At 38.1% G+C, this 12,029-nt stretch overlaps 1 long non-coding RNA gene across 1 annotated transcript; it reads right to left on the bottom strand.

The window, feature by feature from the left end:
• Positions 1–4,381: 4,381 nt before the first annotated feature.
• LOC121676658 lies at positions 4,382–11,600 on the bottom strand. The gene is made up of 2 exons (XR_006020522.1): positions 11,074–11,600; positions 4,382–5,521 (listed from the first exon to the last, which is right to left on the bottom strand). It is a non-coding gene; the product is annotated as an uncharacterized LOC121676658 (long non-coding RNA).
• Positions 11,601–12,029: the final 429 nt, after the last annotated feature.

Below are 12,029 nucleotides of genomic sequence, written 5' to 3'. Positions count from 1 at the left end.
CTAGAGGATAATTAAGGACAACAGTTGCTTTAATTATGAATGCCTTTGCCTTTATCCATCTTAGCAAAGCAGCTTTAATAAGCTGTCAAGTGTTTGTTAAGAAGTGTCTCTCAATGTCAAATGTCTGTAGATATTTGTTGTCACAACCTCTAATCACATAGCTGTAGCTTTTTCATATAAATGGTACATAATGAAGATGTGTCTCTGTTATTTCTTTATGGTTTATCAAATTGATAATTTTCACTCACCTTGGGCTTACTTGGGATATAAGTTGTTCTGTGCTCATTTCTCAAGATAAAATTCATTTGAGAAGAGATATGTGACCGGTGGTTTTGCTACCATTTTTTTTACTATCTGTAATTGTAACTGCTACTATTTATGCTGTCAGAAAGGGAAGAATAGATAAAGGTTTCAAAAATATTTTTTGTACTGATCATGCTACTGATTGTTCACTATGGAACTGAATGGATAGCCACTTTCAAAGAAAGAAAAAAGAAACTTTCATTGCAGAATTAGTGATAGAAGGCACCTGTCCTTCTAAAGGACTTTATGGTGTAGAAACATTGATTTTTAACAATGTACTTAATGCAAAATGTGGAAAATGAAGCATTTTAACAGTTGCTGCATATTTTATAACTGATTTAATTGACTGTGCCATTTGAGACATGAATGACATTTTAGCTGCCAAAGTTCACAATAAATTCAGCTGCTGGCAATGTAATTATCCCCAGTCATTTATTCATCTGTGTGTTTCCAAGCAGCAAGATTTCTGCTTTTACAGATGTGATAGGTAACTGTGTCTCCTTTTTACAGGATGATATCTATGTTTCTTTTTATCTGTTTATTTCTGACCATTACAGAAGCGCACCTGAAGGCCAGGGTGACTCAGGTTCTTGTAAATAGATGCCTTGGAGCAGATTAGAGTGATACAACAGTAAATGATCAGTGTTTATAAATATATACACGTGTAGGGTTTACTTTAGAACAATTTGGTTGCAATGGAAAGGAGGTATGTAGCCATTTTGGTTATTTTTATATAAAGTAATACAACAATATAAAAGCATACTTAAGAAAATGTATAATGAAAAGAAAAAAATAGAAAGAAAGGCTAAGAATAGAAAGGTATCACCATGCAGGGATCCAGCAACAAGACTTGATTGTTGCAATTTTGATGTCTGTCAAAAGTGGTTGTTGCAGTCTTGATCCATCGGCTGTGGGGGAAGTCTGTGAAACACAAAGTTCAATGCCTTAATATATGCTCAGGCTATGTGGGAACACACCGGTACCTCCCCCTGGGGGGAGTTTTACACTGTCTTTTGCAGCACTGTGGCTGTGCTGCAACACGGTGGATCATGGGCAGTGCTCCCAGAATTTAGTTTGGGCATGCTTCGGGGGTCTTTGATGGTTTACGACACCTTCTGAAATGTGATAGCTACAGGTGCCTCTCATGTCACCATAGCTGAACCAGTTATGCCGCAGCAGAAGGGATGAATCACGTGAATGCTCCAATACCTTCCCCAGCTGACAGTGCAGGGGGCGAACTGAGCCACTTGTGTAACAGACACTGGCACGGTAAAAAGCATTATCGCACCTTGCAGGATCTGCTTCTTATGAACCTTTTCCCTTATCTATCTCAAAACCCATCTTCTTGCTAAACAAATGCTGATTTTTCATGGTTAATCCCTGGTGCTCGCACCCTCTGCACCTGGGCTGTTACCGTGCTCATCCTCAGCAAAGCACCTGCTGCTTTTGCAAATGCCTGATCAGTCATTGACCATTAACATTTTAGACTCTCACAATGACAAAGGAATGATTAAACTTCCTGTAATAGGAATAGTACATTCTTCCTACAAGAAGTGAAGAGTGGAAACTGGAACAACTACATTTTATGAATAATCCAAATAGTAAAGGAGAAAGTTGAGTATTGCCTGCCAGAATTTCTCAACAAAACAACATACAATTTCTCTGGCATAATCAGTGAAAAATATGTCAACTAGAATTTCAAAAGATAGTATTAAATAAGAACTTACATTTTTTGGATGAAAATTAAACATAGATTTGTAAATACTTGTGTTCATGGCCCAATTAGTGCATCATGATTACACCACAGTAATTTCTCCATTATAACTACAAGACTGGAAAATGTCATTCTGTGATGAGGGGTCCTGTGCTGAGTCCCACTCTAGATGAAGTTATCTCCTTTCTGTGCATTTAGAGAAGCCTTGGGAGGTTAACCTTGCTAGGCTAAAGCAAGTGAGTCCAATCTACAAGCGCTTTTCTGATGTAATTCAGAAGCTGCCTAGAAAGGAAGTGGTGTTTTAAGTTATTTCCCTCCTTTTCTGTGGATTAACTGTCTGTGAACACGAACTGTAAGTCAGCTGGGTACTTCTGAATTTTATATTCACATTTTTATTTTCCAGGAACCACCACTTTCTTGTCATACTCAGGCATAACAATCAAAGTCTCAACCTTGGCCAGCGTAGAAAAAGCAGCAGTTACTCAAAATTGACCAGTAAAAATACTTAAAGTTAGAAAATCTCAGTTAGAGGAGTTTACTTTCTAAGAAACCCTTGATGGTTCCTGTTGTTCTCTAGTGCAAGCCACTGAGGCAGTCATCATCAAAAGATACCTGTAGTTCATGACAAGTATTTACACTAGACAATCCTCCATTTCATAAGACATTTTTTCTGGTCAACTGAACTTAGTATGGACCTTGTACTAACAAAAAAAGGACTGGTTGCGGATGTGAAGTTTGGAGGCAGTCTTGGTCACAGTGACCATTTGATGGTGGAGCTCAGGATCCTGCATGGAAGAAGCAAGGCAGTAATCAGGATTACAACCCCACACATCAGGAAAGCTAACTGTTTTCTTAAAGGTCCTACTTGGAGAAATTCATGGGTTAGGGCTCTGGAAGAGAGCTAGTTAATATTCAGGCATCACTTCCTCCAAGCTCAGTATCTTTGTATTTCTGCGAGTAAGAAATCAAGCAAAGGGGTCAGGAGACCTGCATGGATGAGCAAGAAGCTTCTAGCAAAGCTCCAACAGAAGAAGAAAGTGTACAGAATGTGGAAAAAGGGACAGGCCACTTTGAAGGAATATAGGAATGTTGTCAGAGCATGCAGGGGTGTGACAAAGAAAGGCTAAGATCCATTTGGAATGAAAGCTGGCAAGGGACGTCAAGGACAACCAGAAGGACTTATTCAACTGTATCAGTAAGAGAGGGAAGACTAGAAAAAATGTCAGCCCACTGCTGAATGAGGTTGGTGTCCTGGTGACAATGGACACAGAGGAAGCTCTGGAGGAAGGAAGAGTTTCCTTTGGTAGAGTAGGATAGGGTTAGAGATCAATTAGGCAAACTTGATAACGGCAAATCCATGGGCCCTGATGGAATACATGCATGGGTGCTATTGATAAGCCACTCTCCATCATGTTTGAAAGGTCATGGAGAACCACAAAGGTGCCTGAGAACTGGAGGAAAGCCAATGGCACTTCAGTCTTCAAAAGGGCAGAAAGGAGGACCCAGGGACCTACAGGACAGTCAGCCTCACCTCAATCCCTGGTAAAGGGGTGGGATAGCTGCTCGTTCTGGATGTCGCTGAGCATGTGGAGGAACAGAAGGTCAACAGGAGTGGTCAACATGAATTCAGCAAGGGGAGATATAGTTTGACCTATCCAATAGCCTGGAATGACTGCCTGGTAGATGAGGAGAAAGCCATGAACGTTAACCTTGACTTCAGCAAGGCTTTTGATGCTGTGTCCCACAAGATACTCATAGGCAAACTTAGGAAGGGTGGGCTGAGCAAGTGGACAGTGCAGTGGGTTGAGAAATGGCTGAATGGCAGATCCCAGAGGGTTGTGTTCAGCCATGCAGAGCCTAGCTGGAGGCCTGTAACTTGTGGTGTATCTCAGGGGTCAGTACTTCTAGCTGTAGATGTGATTTTGGATTTTTTATTTTCCAAAAGTGTGAAGAATGTTTGACAAATTTTATCAGAACATTTCAAAGTTTGCGCAGTGAGCTTCATATCTTAAAGATCACTATATCTTATTTGAATTACTATTTAACTTTAGCAATATTTATTAACGAGAAATTATATGTGTAATCAGATGGATTAGCAAAATCAATAAATTCCAGTAGTCCATTTTTAACACTCTTTTAACGCTGCTTTCCGTGCTAAGGAAACTGAATGCAATTCTAATTCATTATATAATAAGACTTCTGATCTAAATACAGAATTTTCTTTGAATTATATAGCTGCTATTCAGGCTAATTTATACATGACAGATTTGTTATATGCTAACTCTAAGTGTACAACTTTTCACGAATTCTCAAAAGGGATGTAGGAAGGAGATGGCAGAAGAAAATAAGGTGACCAATCCATTATAGCTGTTACTGGCAGGTGCTTTAATTCAAACTTATAGATCCAAGTCTGATCTTTAGAAAACTTCATAAACTTAGAGGCATCCCTGCTGACTTCAGAATTGCAAGATAAAAGCAAATGCAATTCTTAAATTATTTCCATAGCAACATTATTAAAGTTATGTTAAATAAGACTGCAACAATGTTTCTATTTAGAAAAAAACAAAACAACAACGCTTCCTTCTCTTTAGTAGTCCATATAAAATGAACCATTACAGAAATATTTACTTCAAGTCTTCCTCACAATTAGAGGTTATTATCTCAAGTAATGTTCGATCACCACTGAAATAGTATAAAATCTTTGGTGACTAATACATTGTATTAAAAATTTAACATCCTAAAATTACAGATCTAAATATTTCACTTACAACTGATCCACAAGCCATACTGAAAATTCCAATAAATAACCTCATTTGGAGTGTAAAGCCAGTATACTTTCCATCCATTCCAGCAGTTGCTCCATAAGGATACCTTTATGTACATATGCACACTGAGTTTACTAGGCAACATTTTCAGCATTGTTTCCAGTTTGCAGTTACTCAAAAGTACCCAGCACAATCCTATTTCTGTATGTAGCAATGCATGACAGGTATATTTTCTCTTTATTCTAGATTATCAGAACTTTTTCTTTTACCTTGCCTAAACGTCTCCTAATATTAATGCCTCTATCTTTTCCCATTAGGAAATATCCTAAAATATAAACATATATTTGTTAATCATGAAAGGAGCAAGAGCAGAAAAGTGTTATTCAGGAGACTGTTGAGTGAAAACAAGATAGATATGGTCTTCTAAATTGTCATCCTTTAAATATTACACCAATATTTTAATGGGTAAAAAATTAATTTACATCAGATTAGTTAGGCAGCTACTTGGGAGTAGAAATGCACACAAAACTGACAGTGAACTGGAATCACAGGTGCCCCCAATGCTCTCATTTGCACAGCCTGGATATCTTTCCTCTGCCTTTTCAGATACCAATAATGGAAAATGAAGTGGGAGAAGTAAGTTCCCATAAAGTTGCTGCGTCAGCCAGAATGATTGGCACATGGTGCACTCTGCCTTTCTTCTTGCATCTACTTGTTTCATCCTGGAAGGCATTCTAGTCTGCAAGAGAATTGGAAACAAGGTATTACTTGTAATCAGTCACAAATCCTTGGCAAGAAAAAGAGAACAGTGAGTTTCTTGCTTTTAGACAGCTTTAACATTTTTTTCTTTTGGTGCTGTGTATCTTCAGGATGGGACAAGCATTCATTCAGGCCGTGCATAAAATAAATACAAAGTGCTTCCTATTCCCAGAAGAAATAAATGCTCATTCTGAACCAATTTATTGTAGTCAGCCCGAAATTGATAGCTTCTTCTTAACGCCAAAATCTTCATTTCTGAAATCAACTCCACAACCTCAAGAAGACATCTTTTGCTGTAGTGAGATGTTGATTGGCATGCTCTCATTTGAAATGACATTGTTTCTAAATGTGTCCAAATTTTCAGAATTTAGAATCATATCCAAAGATTAATTTTTTGCTTGTTGCTTTGAGTTAATGTCCTAGATTCACCGGGAATAGAGTTAATTTTTCTTCTAGTAGCTGGTACAGGGCTATTTTTGGGATTTAGTATGAGATTAATGATGACACACTTAAGCTTTTGTAGTTGGTAAGTAGTGTTTACTTTAAGTCAAGGGATTTCCAGTTTCCCATGTTCTGCCAGTGAGCAGGCTGACAAGAAGCTGTGAGGCAGCATGGCCAGGACAGATGACCCAAACTGGCCAAAGGGATACTCCATACCATAGAATGTCGTGCTCAGTATATAAACTGTGAAGAATGGCCAGGAGCTACTGATTGATCACTGCTTGGGGATGGACCAGGCATCAGTCTCCAGGTGCTGGGTGATTGTATTGTGCACTGCTTGTCTATCTTGGACTTTATTTATCTCTTTTTATTTTTTTTTTTTTATTTTGGTGTTGTCTCCCTTTTCATTATAATTGTTGCTGTCATTTTTATTTTATCTCAGTTATTAAACTGTTCTTAACCTATAATTTGTACACTCTTCCTGATTCTACTCCTCATCCCATCAGGGAAGGCGGGCGTGGGGAGCAGCTGTGGTGCCTAGCTGGGGGTTACACCGTGACAGATAACCAGATGTGAAACGTAGAAGGATTATAATGAGGTTTCCATGAACGCAAGGCATCAGCAAGGATGAATTATAGCAGGAAGGGTAAAACTCCTCATTAGATTGCAAGGGTCTGTCTAATTAAAATTTGCAAAGTGAAGAATGAATCGTGCTCTGTATTCTGGAATGCCATGAAGCTTTCAAGGGAAAAAAATCCCCACAATTCTTTCAGCATATTACCCAGGCTGCTTATGTGACCTCGCAGGCACTCTCTGAGTCAGAGCACATTCTGAAAAGAAAATTTGTCTTTTAAACTCTCAAGGAGAGCATATGGAAGAGGTGGGGAAGAAGGTATCAGCTGGTTATATGAAATGGAGGTTTTGATTCTTCAGTAGTAATGAATGGACAACTTCCCTCACCAATTCTTTTTCCAGAGATGTCCTAAAATGAGATGTCTCAGAAAACAATGCCATATTTAAGCCTTATACATTTGATTTAAACATGCTCCTCGTTACTAATAAACCACAAAAATTGTGGGATACTGACTCAGTTCACAGTCCTATAATTTACCTGAAGTATTAAATTATTAATAATTGCTCCTCAATTGTAATTATGAACTTAGGAGAGCTGTTGGATTAGCATTTCTAGTTTGATGTCCTATTTTCCCCTTTCTTTCAGAAGTGCAAGTGTCTCTGTAGGCAGATAATGAAGCACATAGTAACTTGGCAACCTTATAGGAATACTGAGGCAGTGTTCTCAGAGCTTTGTTTCTCCTAGTTTCAGGAAGGGACCTGGGGATCCTGGTCGATGGCAAGTTGAGCATGAGTCAGCAGTGCCCGGGCAGCCAGGGGGCCAACCATGTCCTGTGGGGCATCAGGCACAGCATCGCCAGCCGGGCAAGGGAGGGGATTGTCCCATTCTGCTCTGCACTGGGGCGGCCTCACCTCGAGTCCTGTGTGCAGCTGTGGTGACTGCACTTAGGTTTAATATCAGAAAGATATTAAAATATTAGAAAGCGTCCAAAGGAGGGCAACAAAAGTGGTGAAAGCCTTGAGGGGAAGCTGTATGACAAGCGGCTGAGGTTGCTTGGTCTGTTCATCCTATAGAAGAGGAGGGCAGGCACTGATCTCTGGTCTGTGGTGACCAGTGACAGGACCTGAGGGATTAACCCAAATTTGTGTTTGGGAGATTTAGGCTGGATAGTAGGAAAAGGTTCTTGCCCTAGAGGGTGGTTGGGCACTGGAACAGGCTCCCCAGGGAAGTGGTAAAAGCACCAAGCCTGTCTGAGTGCAAGAAGGGTTTGGACAACGCTCTCAGGAACATGGTGTGATTCTTGGCAATGTCTTGCGCAAGACCAGGAGTGGGACTTTGATGATACTTTTGGGACCTTTCAACTCAGGATATTCTATGATTGTAGTATATTTTATAGTTTCCTAATCCCAAAAAGACTCCTTGCAACAGGATTAATGTTTTGAAATGGGAATGACTGCATCCAAACAAAGTCCCTCTGCTTAATATTTCTTACCCAACATAGTGGTCAAGAGCAGATGTTGGAGGAAAATACTAGGACCAACCAAGTGGGCAGCAATACTTTCCCAGAACTCCCTCACAGCCTCCAATATTTTCAGCTCAGGGACTTACTCTATGAAAATTTGTATGCTTGAATTTAATAGCCTTTTTAGATTCCACTGATTTTCCTAATGGCATTTTGAACTAATGTAAATTTTTAACAGTCACTGCATGTCATGTCATGGAGCTCCATAGCTCACCTACCTATCATGGACAGAATCACTTCCTTTAGTTCCTTTTGCATGACTCTCAATAGTTTCATCTGGCTCCTTGCTCTTTTACCAGAAGAAATTTTGAGCTGCATCTTTTCCATAATGTGGATGTTTTTACAGGTCATTACCTTGTTTCTTACACTATTTCTTTTCTAAGCAAAGAGTCCTACTTTTCCAACCTACTCCTTGTAGAAAAGTATTCCATATATTTGATCATTGTCTGATTTTTTTAGCCCCTCTCTGAACTTTTTCTAGCTTTAACATGGTCTTTTTGAAAAGGGAGGAGTGTGGGAGAGGCAGATGTTCAGAGCAATGCACATCATATAAGATAAAGGAGTACCTTGGATTAGAAAAGTAGGATAAAATATTTTAATTAGATTAATACCAAGATTTCACTTTAGATTACTAGTAGCCATCTTACAGCCTAGTAAGTTCTAAATTTCCAGTTAATTCCCTTGCCAACAATGAAATCTAAATTCATTTTGCTTGTTGCAGTAGATCACTGTGGCAATGAAGTCCTCCCACGTGCTTCTGGAATCATAGGTAGAGTATATAATCAATACTGCTTGGTGTCTTTAGTAATACCTCCCTTAGATTTGCGCTACCCACTGCTCAGCCAAGAAGAACGAATAATTGTTCCAGATGTTCATAAGTTAATGTTAGTGGTGTAACTGAGCTGCAACCAAAAGTGACCTGATAAGGTTAATTTCATTTAAAGGAAATGCTGGCTTCTTATGGGGAAAATAAAGCTTCTTCTCAGAATCTAAAGGCTTTCAGATTATTTCAACTTTGTTAATTTTATCAAGTCTACATGGCCCAAATTATCAGCAGCATTTTCTGCTTAATTTAACTTGCTTTTATCACTCAGTTCTATGGGTTCAAAGATTTTAAGTTCTTAACTTGCTTGTTCCTAACAATGAACTGTTTGCTTGTGTTTATTTTATGAGAAGAAAAAAAAAAAAGATAAATTATGTTTTCTGGGAGGCGTAACAATCCTGCCTCAAATGTTAAGCAGCCAGAAACCAGAGCTTACACACTGACTCCCTGTCATTCCTAATGATATACTGTGTCTACAAATTATTCTCTTCGTCAGATCAGTCAGCAACCACACATGAGCTCCATGACAGCTGCCAAGCTTAAAAAAATGTTTCCTTTTTCTCAAAAATATGTTCAAAATCAAGCCAGAGGAAACTGTAGCCCAAAATTACTTTTAGTTTTGAGCCCAGCTCTTCCAGAATCCTATTAAAATGACTGCTTTCAATTGTTTTCCATGGTGGCCGACAGTGTCTGCAGTCAATCCTAGTTTGATGAGGACAGTTCCCAGTGGTTTTGGGGGGTTGTTTCCTTTTTGTTTTGTTTTTTAATGTGAATGTAACAAAGGTTAGAATGGCATTCAAAATGAAATTCTGCCATTCCATATTCATTGTGTCACAGTGCTTTTTAGCTCAATTTCCCCAACTGCAATGTAAAGATAATTTCCCCTGACTGGAAGCCCTGTAAACACATGCAAGGATATGTGGGTCACTGTTCAGCCATGTACTTGAAAATGCACTCATGGTAGCACTGAGCAGGACAAGTGGCAACCCTTTTAAAAAACTCAGTCTTTATAATGATTTATCCCTGTAGTAGAGTTAAACATAATGCATTATGTTTGAATATTAATGTTATTTATAACAGCATGACACACCAAAGCAAGACGTTTGAATAAAAATAACTCCTCTATTAGTTTGAACTAGCATTTAAAAATACCATTGTACAGAATCATAAAGCTACACAGTGGTACCTTACTACATAATTATGTCTTTCTGCCAGATTTGTGTTGTGGACAGAAACAATTAAAACTTTACAGAAGGAAAGATGTTTTTAAAAAAATTCTCTAACTCTGGCAATAAGTTCCCATTAGGTTCAATAAGTGAAAGAATCCTCTTTTCACCTTGCAAACTCCTGTAAGTCATTGTTACTCAAACCCTGAGGCAGACTGATGTATAATTGAAAAAGAAAAGCCACTGGCCAAAAGCATATCCATGGAGAGAGTTGTGGTGTGTTTTGCATCCAATTTTTTTTCAAACAAAGGGTAATTCTATTCAACAAATTCAAGCAGCAGTAGGAAACTTTTATTCCACATGATATTTATTGCAATCTTTTACTGGTTTTGTTAAAATTGAAAAACTAGAAAGTTATTTTATTACAGGTTTTGTCTAACAATAATATGATTTGATCATTACCCAAGGTGTAAATGACAGCAAAAGCTGAATTAATGTACAATTTACCAACCTTAGTTATCAGAAACAAAAAATTAAGACCTCAGATTTTGATAGCCAAGTTTCAAAATGAAAGTAGTTTATAACTCTGAATGCTTCTCTCCAGAATGAACAAAATAGCTGGAATAATTATTTTCTTTAAGCCCTGTATCAGTGCTTTCAGCACATAAGTGAGTCCAATATCAACGCCTGGGAACAATATCCTATTCAAAATGTCAGGTTTTCTACAGCCCAAAGTTTTATTTTGGGGTAATTACTGACATGAACATTTTAACTGACAGTATCTGTTAGGAGCACCATAACAATAAAATTTCTAAGTGATATTGCTTTCCTGTATGCTAATGTCCAGTCACGCCTTTGTAATACTCAGGAAGTCTTGGAATCCTGAAGGGTACCAGGTTCCTTCAGGATCACCAACATCCTTCCTGCACCAGGTTGAATAGTAGTATATCTATCAAATCACCCTAGAATAAAGTAAACTAATAGAGCTAAGAAGAAATAAACTCACCTCATTTAATCCAGATGAGCCACGGTGGGAGAGAAGGCTGGCTGGTTGAATGTTTCAGAGATATGCATGCTGAAGGTTGCACCTTCTACCATCTTACCTTCTCAGATTTAGGGAAAGATGTAGAGAAATGGAATAACAATAAGGAGGACAAAGAAAAAGTGGTAGCAGTAAAATCAGTAGTGTTGCTGCATAAAAGTTCTTTAGTATCTTTAATATCCACTATATATTTACAAATTCCAGAGATTATACAAGGAGTCTACACTTTTTTCAACTCATTTGACAGGCAACATGTTAATAAATGAATTCAGGTGAATTCAGGTGAAACAATTTGTCCATGAAAGAGTAAAATTGTGTGATATGTCATGAATTGAGCAAAAATGTAGATGCATTTTGAGAAAAAGTTTATAAAGTGACCCTACTAAAGTGCTTTAACTGCCCAAATTGTGACACTGTAATTGCTGCAAGCTAAATTTACTGAGTCATCTGTCAGCTGTCTAATAGAAGAGAAAACGCACTGTACCAGGGGTTAATCACAGAATCACAGAACATGCTGAGTTGGAAGGGACCCACAAGGATCATTGAACCCAACTCTTAGACTGCATATTCTCTTCAGGGCCTCCCTGCCTTCAAGGGATTCAATGTAACACGTTTCTGTGGCATCTTTAAGCCTTAAGAATAAATGATAAAGGTCAAAGTCAAAAAGTTATCTAAGTTTTTTCTGTTTTCCTCTGAGAAAGAACACTAAAAAAAATCTCAATTGACAATAATAAAATCATTAAAGATTAAAACAATAAATTTTTAAAAAAACATCTTCTCAACTTTTACATTCTTTCAGAATTAGACAAAATATTAATCAGAGAAAGAAGAAGAAAGTCCTCTGTAAAAGAATGAGATACGCAACTTTATAGGGAAACCAAAGTTTGCAAGTTCTAACAGCTCTAATAGTGGCTTTGTCC

Source organism: Corvus kubaryi, unplaced genomic scaffold (assembly GCF_017639235.1).
Source record: "Corvus kubaryi isolate FWS band 111438036 unplaced genomic scaffold, C.kubaryi_AGA036_p1.0 split1-131, whole genome shotgun sequence".
Taxonomy (NCBI): Eukaryota; Metazoa; Chordata; class Aves; order Passeriformes; family Corvidae; genus Corvus; species Corvus kubaryi.
Note: the sequence above shows the minus strand (reverse complement) of the source record. Positions and strands in the feature narration are given on the sequence as shown.